Raw genomic sequence first — 12,879 nt, 5'->3', positions numbered from 1 at the left:
ATGAAACAAAAACATGCTTTAGCAAATCACTGCATGGGTTCAATTTGTAGTAATGTATATCACTGTATACCAGTGGTAAAACAGCATCAATTCATTCAGGTATTTTCTTCAAGAAGTAATCATTTAAAGTGGATTACGTAAGACTGGGCCCTATTTTCATGCTCAGCCCAAGTCAAAGCCCAGTCCAACTGGTGGAGTTTTCTTTCTTTTGGTACTTTCCTAAACTTTGCACAGGTAGATGTTACACCCTGAATTGGCTGAAAACAGGGAGACATAATAACAACAATGATTGTGTGTTGTTTCCTCAACAGACATATGTTTGGGTTGACTTCCCCTCTAAAGTATGTGCGGCGTTGACAAACATGAAAGATTTACTTAATACTTAAAGGGGCCATGTCCTGCTATTTTGAAATTCCATAGTTAAATAATAGGCATATGTATATTTAAATATTATATTGGGAATAAGTGCGATCTAATTATAAGATATGAGTTATTTAACCCTTCTAACCTTTCCTCACATGACAATTGCATTTTTATGGGTGAGGATCCTATATCTTGATATATCTTGTATGTATATTTATCAATCTATTGTTTTAAATACACAACAGTACTGTACTTTTTTAGATTGGACACGTTAGGTGTATTTGCACTAGGTATCGTTTGCAGATTGGTACTGTATCACCAAACCAGCATGAAGTTATCTTTTACCGAGTATCAGATTGGAAAGAATATCGGTGGGCTTGAATATCACTACATGGAAAGTCGCCTGCAGTAATCAGAGTGTGAAGTCTGACCAATATCCTATAAAGTCTAGTAAACTTAACTTGACTCTTGTTTTGGGTACAAGGACACAGGTTTGTGCACTGAAGCGTGCTCCCTTAGTTTACTACTCAATAAAACTTTAATTCAAAGGCTGCACGAAGCACATTGATTCACTTCGTTTAGCTGTCACCTATGCGCTCTCAGAAGTGCAAATAGGGAATTACTGTATTTGTCCAACATAAGCCTGGTGAAGTTTCTAAAGCTCTGACTTGGTGTTACCCTGCCATGCGCTTATTGTATAGTTCCACTTGAGTTCATCAATGACAGGACAAAGACTCTGTTTTATGAGACACAAATCTGCTACAATTAATCAATCTATGGGCACTGTTCGGTGGTGCTAAAAGCAAAATACTCAATTACATTTCTGCCAGCTGTTCATAATAGAAATCTCACAGTATTATTGCTGACTGCTGAGTTGAATTCTTTTTTTTAAATTATAGTGGGGTTCTTTCCCCTTCAATTCTCAGGTGACAGGAACAGTGACAGAAATAGACTAGACGGAGCTCGCCTTCATTCACACATAGAGACAAGTGGTAATGAAGCGGCTGGAAAATATTGACCTGTCCGGGGTTAAGCAAAGGTCAAGAAAACAAACACAACTTCTCTCTTTTGGGAGTTTTAAGCACACATGCATATGCATCTACACACATTTGCAAAAGCACTTGTATTGATTAACTGATAGACTCCGTTAATTTGTCAAAAGCATTGATCATCACAATCACTGCTTTTGAAGAAATTAATATGCTTTAAGGGTTTATGTTGTTTGGTAGGTGGTTATATACAAACCATGGGCTCACAGTCCCCACAAAATATTATAAAAGTTCTGCATTTTATGTAAACTGAATGTTGAAAAGAAAGGGCTAAGTTGCATTTTCATTATAAGTATAGGACTATGGGTCACTGTATATTTGCTTTTAGCAAATATATGGTTTTGTTCAAGGCATTTTATGTCCATCACATTTATCTTAATTTTCTTCCATAAGCAAAACTACAGCGAAAACTAGTTTTGTTCATCTTTTATCAAATACTCACAGATGCCACACAGGAAGTTGTGGTCAGAAATGTACTTTGGCAATCATGGGCATTATTACTCATAATAATATGGAGCTTTTCGTTGCACAAACATTTGGCTAACTGTATTCAGTACAAAAAAATGAGTGTCTTAAAGAAGAAAGAAACCACAGATGTTGAATAAGTAGACCAAAGAAAATAACAGCAGTGGATGACAAAATCCTTTTGATACCTGTAAAGAAATATGCAAAAACAATTGTTAGTGACAGGTGAAGGTCACAAGTATGAATGAAAGCACTATAGTGATGTAAACCACTCATAAGAAAGAACAACATGAAGGCAAGACTGAAGTCTGTAATAAAATAAATAAAGCACAAAGACAAGTCTTCTCAATTCTTGGACAAGGTTTTATGGATTGATGAGACAACGCTTGAATTTTACCAAGGAAAGGAAAGGTTAAAGTTTGCAGAATGCAGTGATCTCATCTGGCATAACCTCTATCCCAACAACTATGTTTTCACCATACTCTGCATAATCATCATAGGTTGTATAACATGTAATTTATGTGACCTTTATTGTCTAATAATTCAAATTATACTAACTAATTTTTTGACTCAGTGACTGGTGTTTCCATTGAACAGGTTGTTCCACTGAGCTGCAAGCTACAACAGAACAACAGAAACAATTAAAACTCATTCACTGCCAAAGACAACTTTATTTGTCTTTTCACAGTCCAGCTATTCAATCTCAGGAACATATGTGTGTGTATATATATATATATATATATATATATATATATATATATATATATATATTCTTTTTCAAATTTTTTTAAACGTTAGGGTAAAATAGGGTCTGAAAATGTCTGGCAGTGAATGAGTTAATATTATTGCATTACCGGTACATATTTTTATAAAACTGAAATACATATAAATATGATCCAGTCTCGGCTGTACTCCGCCTCTCGACCAAATTCAGCTAGTTTAGCCTAAGGAAGGGTGGATGAATGAATAAATATGGTGTGAAATGAAAGGTAGCAGGGAGGTGGAAGATGGTTTAAGATTTGAGACAAATTTAGAAGAGGGATTACATATACTCTGTAGTCAAGCAGGACATAGCTGATATGTCATTTGGTTTAGTTCATTAGTAAAGGGCTACTTAATAGGACTGTTTTGTGTTTTTTTATTCTTTTGCTCTGATTTGTTTGGCAGGAGCAATTGCGCTCAGATGTTGTTTTGTGCCATTCCTCTGCTAGATGAAAGGTCTTGTACAGAAAGAGGGAGAAGGTGTAATGTTTTTTATTTTCAGTCTATCTTCAGAATATAATTTTTTTTTCTGCTCTGTTTTCTGATTTTCTCTCATCATTGGGAGATATTTTCTTAATAAAAAATGATGCATTTATTTTTACTCTCTTTGAAAATGGTGTCAATGAATGATTCATTTTGCTAACGAGATCAGAGCGAACAAAAACCTTGATGGATAATTCATAAATCATGCTTATCATGCATGATCATTTAAATTGTCATTCAAATTCAGTGCTCCATATGGAAAATAGTTCTTCTGTGGTATCCATCCATACAATATGGCATATTAATGTTGATGTAATAATTCAGTAAAATATTAATCAATTATAATTTTTTGTTCCTCCATTAAATTACTGAAAATAGTATAGAGGTAATAAACGACTGCCCCCTATGTGTTTTCCATCAAAACTGCTTCACACATTGCATGACTCTGATTCCACTGTCTCCCTATAGCCCAGGGGTGCCCACACTTTTTCACGTCCCCACACTTTAAAATGACCAAGTCCAAGTGATGCACTTACTTTAATTAATTAATCTTAATTAATGAATCATGCATGCAATAATTATTTAATTCGTTAATTAAAACATATGGTTTGAATTCTTTAGAGCTACAATATATATTAGTGCACCTGGCATAACTGCTTGAAACCACATTTCACAATACAATCAAAGATCTAGTACACTAGTTTTGTTGGACACATGATTATATCGCTTTTTTATTAAAAATACCTGCATGAGCAGGAAATACGAGTCAAGTGTAGTAGTGTACATTTTCTCTCCTTACTTTTCTGCTGACTTGCTCTGAATGGAATCAGCCACGGTATGACCACAGCATATATCTTATCCTGATTTTGCAAAGGTTTGTGCATCAACAAATGCACTTATTTCCATGATAGTTCAAACAACATGCCTGCCTTGCATCTGTGAATGGCTGAATGTGTGTGGCCGCACACAGCACTTCCGCTTCGTGATGAAAGCTATTTTGGTGTGGTGGCCATGTCAGTCCGTCAGCCATCAATGCGCCATTTTTTCAGGCTGGCCCAGTCTACCCGTCCTCGGCGCCGACAGCCAATTAGTGTCGAGAACGTACTTAGTATGTCAAATGAGGCAAAGCAGACACTAGTTAAAAAAGCAAAACAAAAAGGTGTTGTATGACTTTTAGTCTCACAGACTGCAATGACATTGTCCCATATTGTTTTAATTTCACCAGTCACCACGCTGTAAGTGTGTGTGTGTGTCTATTGGGTTTTTTGCATGCATGTGAAGTAGTAAGTGCGTTGTCAACGCTGATTGGCGGTCACCAACGACAGCAGAGTGGGCAGGTCTGGATTCATGATGGACTGACGTGCCTGCGACTGCTATTTTGACATGATTACGACGACATTCACCATTCGTGGTGAAGACGTGTGTCATCTTCCACACCACTTATCCTGTACAAGGTCACGGGAGGTGCAGGAGCCTATCCCAGCTGACTATGGGCGAAAGGCATACTACACCCTGAACTGGTCACCAGCCAGTCGCAGGGCCCACACAGACACAGTCACTGAGTGGGAACCGATCCAACACTGCCCGCACACACATCAGGCAAGTGTACCACTACACCATCAGCGACTTAATTAAAGAGATGTACAAATCAAATAAATAATACACCTAATGTAGCTAGTTCTTTTTTTGATGTACTGGTAAATAAAATGTTTTTCAGACTTTTTTTTCAAAAATCAATCATAAAATTACATGAACGCTATTTGTGATTGGATGGTCGGGGGCTTGCAGGCAGAACGTCCGCCTCCCAGCGCAAAGGCTATCCACTCACATGACCCGCAACAAAGCTAAAAACAGATTAGTTTTCGGGCTCATATCTACACTATGGCATCACAGATGATCCCCAGTGTGAACGAGATTGTGTTTGCTGTTTGTGGATCCGAGCAATGATGTCATTGACCGATCTGGAAAATTATTACATTAAAGTCGATTACCGAGTTTGCATAATATGTAAAATATCAGCAGATCCTGATCCAGCCGATCAGATTGGTGCAAAGTCTTGGTAGTTCTGCAAGACCACAGGGAACTTAAATCCTTTCAAGCAGATGTGGGGTTCTACGGTGATTTTATGCAGGGTCACCCAGAATAATGAGTTGAAGTTCAATGCTATCCTTGACTCAGTTTGGTTGTCTTGGTGATTCTGTAAATTCTTCTGATCCTGGCCCCAGAAAAGGATTGTGCAAGATTTAAGGCAAATAATGGCTGAACTCCATTTTTTTTTACAATCTTTTAATGCATTCAAAAGTTGGGGTTCTACTGTTTACAGTAGTGCAAGTATTCATAGAATTTTCTACTAGGTTCTTCCACTAACACATTGGGAACCGTTTGATTGAGTTCAACTTCTCTTTTCTGAAAAGATGATTGTTAGATGGTTGGATGCTCTTCATTAGCTATATAGGAAATCTTAAGTGCACTTAAGTGCACTCTTCACCTCAAACATCTAGTACACTAGTCTTGTTGTACACATGATTATATCGCTTTTTTATTAAAACTACCCGCATGAGCAGGAAATACGAGTCAAGTGCAGTAATATAGTTTTCTTAATCCAGAGTCCCTATAGTAAATGAGACAGAATGCCTTCTTTCATGAAGCTCAAGACCAATAGTGTTTTTACATAGCCTTGTAATTTCCAACCTGTATGTATCTCTGTTTATTCAAGGTTAACCTCAAGAACTATGGATCCCAATGTATTGTTCCATCTTACACCTAAAGTAGTATGTCACTATTGTTTGTGGTTTATTATATAACCTGTATTTTCTGCATTTGACATATTCTCATTGGTTTGCTTTGATCTAACGCCAACTTTGGTTCAAATGATCGTTGTTTTGCTTTCAAGAATCGCCACCCTTATTTTAAAACAAATTCTGCCAACATTGCAGATAACAATAAGCTTTCTCACAAATCAATTATCGGTACATTCCAAAGGATATGTAGGCAAATGGAATTTAAATCAGTTTTGTGAGAATATGAACTGAAATACTGCATTTGTCATTTAGAGTTATACCTTGCAATATTCTATGTGGGGAATATGCAATAGTGTGGGTTTTTGCCAGCATTATCAGCAGTAAACAATATACAGCCACTGTTGTATATTACAACGATCCAACATCACTGTCTTATAGAATGAGATTAAAAATCATGATAGTGTGAAATAAAGGCGGCTTGGGACTGTATTTCACTTTGACAACTGGGCTAAACACAGCCTGCGGCAGTGGTATACTGGAAGAGAGAGTGACGGGTAAGTTGACGTTGGATGATTAATTTTGCTGGGAAAAGATTCACTACCCATCAAACATCATGCACTGCAAAGTTTTCATGACGGCAGTGACTTACTTTTAATTGTTTAATATTGCAACTGCGCTTCGTTCACCACCAGGAAACAGATGTGAAGATAAAATAATATAAAGCGACATCAAAGGGGTCTTTTAATGCGGAGAGAATCTTGCAGGTTCATTAGTGATGTCAACATCTGATGTCACAGTGTGTTAGCTGTGATGCAATGAGGACAATCTTGCATAATATACTTCACAAATGTATTGATGATGCAGTAGCAGTGGCGTAGCGAGGGCTGCCAGCATCTGTGGCGAGTCAAGTAGTATTTCAACCTAAACTGAACAAGTACTAAACCATTATTTAACTGACAGCCGTTGCATCAAAGTCAGCAAAATACTATTGTAATGTATATGCAATGCAGTTGGGGTATATTCTATTTAATCTATAACTAGTGACAATAGAAATATATTATTGTCTAGCAATAGGAACCGGGTTTTTACAGACTGCCCCAGTGCCCTGAGAAAAAAAAAATCATCACAGATGTGTGTGAAGTCAAAACCTGTCAACAAAGGCTGAGCGCACGGTTGCTAGCCAGTGCAGTTTATTTCTACATTGTACACTCGTAAAAAACATTACACAGTGGATTTGCTGACTGGCTTTCTTCTTGGCCTCTTTGACCCCTTAGGGTCACCATGCTTGTGATCAGCAATGCGGAAGTGACCAGATTTGATTTGCTGGTGTTGAATCATTAATGACTGTCCATCTATTCACCTCAATTTTCTTTCACTAATTCTGTTCAGGGCAAAAAGTAAGGGTACACTGGAGTATTCGCCTAGGCAGGCACATATCGAAAAGTAAACATCCACCCTCATATTTAACCTTATGGACAATTTAGGGTCTCAAATCAACCTAACATGCATGTTTTTTGGAATGTGTGTGACAACCAGAGTACCTGAAAAAAATACCCACGCAAGCTCAAGGAGAACATACAAATACCACACAAACGCAGAACCTATAACTGTGAGACAGATATGATAACCATGTCTGAACTGTGCTGTCCCATTTAGAGAAGGAGACCTCATAGCTGTGGCCATCACATACAAGTACTTTGAAGCAGGTATGGAGAGCAAAGAAGGGAGCACAAAGTAATACAGCACACTTCGTCAAGCACCTGTTACGATTATGAATTATGATCAATACAATTTTGTTTGCCAAAATGTTGCACACCCGACATCCGCCTGCGGTATTTCAAACATGTAGTTATGTGTACATATAAAAAAGATGTTGGATGAAGTAGCATCCAGGGACTTTAAAACAAATATTTTTCTTTAACTTTCTGGGGAGAATTTCATTCTGATGAGCCCATAGTAAGTTAAATTATGCCTTTTGTATTATCATTGTGTTTTGAAAAAACTTCTATTACTGTCTTTATTTCTACAATCTTAAAACATGAATACACTGCTTCGAGTTCAAGATGAAATTACACAACATCACTAGTCTTCAACTGAATTGCATCTAAATATTTCCCCTTTTGTACAGTAGGCTATACTTTAGATATCCCGAAAGGCTGACTCATGACAACCATATTTGGTCGCACATCTACACATGCATGTAGACCTAATGACGCATGCCATATTTTTGAGCTTCCGCCTACTACCAATTAGAGCAAAGATGGGCAATTCCAGTCCTTGAGGGCCGCGGTACCTTGCATGTTTTCTTTGTCTCCCTGCTGGAACACACCTGATTCAAATGATCGTATAATCAGCAAGCTCTGCAGAAGCTGGATAACGATCTTGATCATTTGAATCAAGTGTGTTGCAGCAGGTTGACATATAAAAGATGCAGGATACCGGCCCTCGAGGACCGGAATTGACCCCCCCTGAAATAGAGCCTTCATGGATGATCTGACGGTTGCAACAATTGCTCTACAGCAGGGACGGGCAATTCCGGCCCTCGAGGGCCAGTATCCTGCCTGTTTTCCAACTATCCCTGCTGGAACACACCTGATTCAAATGTTCATATAATCAGCCGTCTGCAGAAGCTGAATAATGATCCTGAACATTTGAATCAGGTGGGTTGCACCAGAGTGACATAGAAAACATGCAGGATACTGGCCCTTGAGGGGCGGAATTGCCCAACCCTGCTCTACAGGGATTCAGCTGACAGGACAGTCCTCGGCAAGCACTACAGTGAGAACAGGACGGAAGTGGTGAGCCAGGGAAGCAGTGAAGCATGCGGAAGTGAGGCTGAGGCCTGGCGCCCTGCTGGGCTCTGTTGCAGTCAGTTGTTTGGGACTGTGGAGTCAGACAAGAGCCCAGTTCGACAAAGCTCAGGGGAAAGAGAGGTGACGGCTGATTCAGGAAGAGATCCAGGCAGAGGTGGAGGAGGAGTGGTGTAGCAAGAGGGCAATGCACCAGCAAGGAGGATGAAGCAACTTGGACCATGCAGCTGCTCAAAAGATCACATGGTCGGAAATCTGGAGGGCAGAACTATCAAGACTCAAATTCTTAATCCACTTGGTGTACGATGTTCTCCCTAGCCCTACCAATCCGTACAACTGACTGAAACTCTATCATGCCTGCTGTGTCTACGAAGGGGGTCTCGAGAACACATCCTAAACTGCTGCTCCAAAGCATTGGGAGAGGGGAGGTACATGTGCCGCCATGACCAAGTATTGGTAATAGCTAGCACCATCTGCACCCAGCAGAGCAGTCACTAGCTAGAAATTGTAGAACCTTTATAATGGCAGGGGAGGGACCGCCAACTAAGGAGAAGACCCTAGCAGGTCTGCTTGCCTCAGCTCGTGATTGGCAGCTTCAAGTGGACGATGTGAGACAGTTGAAGCTCCTGTAGCACATTTCTTCATCCGCACTCAGGCTGGACATAGTTTGGACATCTGACACCGCCAGGCAAGTGGTGCTTTTTGAACTCACAGTCCCCCGGGAAGACCAAATTGAGGAGGCCCATGAGTAGAAGGCGAAGTACTCTGAGCTTGTTGAGTCATGTAGGGAGAAAGGGTGGAGGGCCCTCTGCGAGCCCACTGAGATTCCCTTGGCAGGCCTTGCACCGAGCTCTCAGGCTCCTTGAGATCACAGGTGTGCAATGTGAGGAAAGCCACCACGATAATCAGTGAGTCCGCTGAGAAGGCTTTCAGGTGGGGATCCACGGTGTAGCGCACTGCTTGGTCACAAGCCGGAGTGTGATCAATCCTGGCTGGATCGCCCAGGTGAGGTTGCCTGAAGATCTGAGACCCGAAACACCCTATGACACCAGGTTCTTCAGTGAAGATTTGCCCGATCGGCACCATTCAAGCAGATGGTGTTTCTTCAAACTTGACACTTCAGACTATGCTAGCTTGGAGAATGACTAAATGGAATGGGAGTGTCTGATTAAAATGTCTTTCTGGAGGTCATTATTTGGTGTTTACTCATTGACGGAAGACAGTTTTCTCAACATTGAGTTGAAAAAGAGTTTTGTAAATAAAAACACAGAATGACACGAATAAAACACAACACACCTTTACAGCAGGGTAGCATTTGTGAGATGATTTTAACAGCAAAAAGGTGGGTCCTCAGTTTAGCTTTAAAAATCTCAACTGAGACGAAGAGCATTCCACAAAGTTGGGGCACACACAGAAAAGGCTTGTTCAACAAACATTTGCTTACTAACTTTGGGGATAGTTAGGCTCCACCCCTCTAAGTGCAGAGACATGGGTGGGTGAACATACTGTAGATGTACACAAGATCATTCAAATACATTGGTGATGAATGATTTCAAATCTTATATGTTAAAAGCAGCACTTTAAAATCTGCAAGTGGCACATACAAAAGACAGGACCCCACCCTCCACAACCCAAGTCCGAAGTTAGGCTACCCTCAAACTGCAACTGACAGCCTTGGCCAATGTTCTCTCTTAGCTGCGTGGGTGAGCAATTGCGCACTTCTCTCGCCCTCTCAGCGCACACGATGACGCTGGCGCACACATTTCAATGCTCATTCTTTAATTTCCACCCCAGTTGAATCTACAAAAAGCACACCTCACCATTCCCACTTCCCTTACAGTTTCAGTAGCGCGACTAAGGGTGCACACTCAGTTGTTCTTTAGTTTACATTGAAGCATACATTGACTCACACACATTCATCACTGAAGCTGTAGGCGACACGCGGACCGCTCCATGCAGAAAGTCCAAACATGGATGTCGTTTAATGAGACTCTTTTGGCCATTTTAGAGGTCAGGTAACTAGCATTTTTTTGTTTTATCGAATGACCTTTTTTCCATTATTTATGAGTGGACAATGGGGTATCATATTTATGTAGATTGTATTGACAATTAATTATGCTTAAAATGACCTGTGTGCAGAAATCAAAGTAACAAACTAGGGCAGATTTTATTTGTGTCACAAATCTCTATTCAATGATATGTTCAATTTTGATGTACAGGTGGTGGCTTGATTTTTTGGGGGGTAACATACCTACATCAAGTAACGTGTTATGATCTCAGGTTTTGGACTGGTTTGACACTGGTTTGGTCGCCGTATGCATGTCTGATGTTGCTCACTGCGGTCCAAGGAATGCTCAGGGAGTTCGTGTGAATGCTCAGACGCATGGAAAATTCGAGAAAACATTGACTTCGGCCCCTCCTGCAAATCATGAGGCCACGAAAAGCTTTCGTTACATTTGAACAAGAAATGAAAGGAAATACTCTGCTAGCAGAGTTATGCAAGTAATTAAAGTAAAAAATAAAGTGTCCATCAATGCTCCTGTTCGATAAATGTTTTTTTTAAGGAAAGACAATCATACAGTTCATGCTGTGGAATAGTCAGATTTAATCATCCAACTACAAGCAGATTTATTTTGTTGCTTGTTGAAGGCCATGCCTCAAAGCTGTGTCTCATCATGCAGTGTTTGTCAACACACTTATTAAATTAATTATCTGTGAGTGGCAGATGGACTTGCTTAAGCGCTTCTGTCTATCAAGCCACCAGAGGGAAAAAAACAAGTATGGAAGCAATTACAGATGTAACTAGGTTTGTGCCACTCAGCTTTAATGATTTGAAGTAAAATGGGTGGAAAAATATTTTAGTAAGAATAATAATCTACTTCTGTCTATGGGTCATTAGTGATGTTATTTTTGGAGATGGGCAGAGAGATGTCTATTTCCGAAGGACACATATACAAAAACTCAACAGTAGTCATATAATGAGAACACTCTGGAGTGTTATGTGCTTTTTTTTTTCTTTTCAGTAGTGCATATACATTTTTTCAGCCAAACTCTACCTTTGGACAACACATGTAAGCAACCTTTTGTCACCTTCCTTTAACAAAAACTGAATACCGGTATATTAAATTTATTAGCAATTTCATTTGAGCTACAATTTGCATGATCCGTTCAACTGAGAAAATAGGTGAGTATAGCAGAGGTGGTCAAAATCATGATGAGATATTTAGGCAAAAAGAACATTTTTGTCAATTTTTTTTTAGGAAGGTGATGTATACAACATGGAGAAAATCAATCAGGAAACGTTGCAGCTGCAGTCAATGAGTGACGTTGCAAACAGTTAGCAACACTGTTGCAACAACTCTAATTTGGAACTATGCATCTACTCTATGCAAAGTATGAAAAAAAAATTTTTTTTTAAATATTTCAAATAACATCACAAGCACACTCAGACAATCTGTCATCGATGAGTTGATATGAGTCATAAAGTATGTATTTAAAATGATATTGGCCAGCTTTGATCAACACTGTCAGAATTATTCTAATTAGCAATCAATATAATATATGTTACTATAGTGGGTGCAGTGTACATCTGCATGTATCACACTACATCTCTTATGTGATGGAAACTGAGTAAACAAAAACTATATAAATTATACCTCTTACTCTGTGCACTGCCACAAGAGTTACTGAGTGCAAACTGTGAAATTTGTCTTTGCACTCGAAACAGTTTCAAAACCTTATATTTTCACAGCATTTACTGACATTCTATATAATGTAGAGTAACTCATATTATACATGGAAAGGAAAAACAAAACATATCTGACTTTTGTATGTGTGATTTGAACACCCTTGTGCACACAACATCCCAGTGTGGGTGGCTTTAAGTCATAAATAGCTTAATGATAGTCTTGATTGAAAGTGTAACAAACAGCCTGTCTATCATTTATACTGGGCCTTTGATGACAGCACTCATTGGGAGAACAAGATCGACAGCACAACTTGGAAAAGGACGGTCGATATTTCTTTTAGACAAACAATTAGTTATGAGGCGCTTGCTGATGACACTGATGTAACAACACATCCTACATGAGAAATTAAATAAATGAAACCTAACCAATCCAAACTTTCAGGGCAAAGATCATAAGGAGTGAATGAGCAAACAAAATCTGTCTTTTGTCCAGCCTCATTCCAACCACTCTCAGAGGC

Source organism: Filicampus tigris, chromosome 8 (assembly GCF_054856515.1).
Source record: "Filicampus tigris isolate MCC_2025a chromosome 8, RoL_Ftig_1.0, whole genome shotgun sequence".
Classification (NCBI taxonomy): Eukaryota; Metazoa; Chordata; class Actinopteri; order Syngnathiformes; family Syngnathidae; genus Filicampus; species Filicampus tigris.
This window is presented reverse-complemented; position numbering follows the sequence as displayed.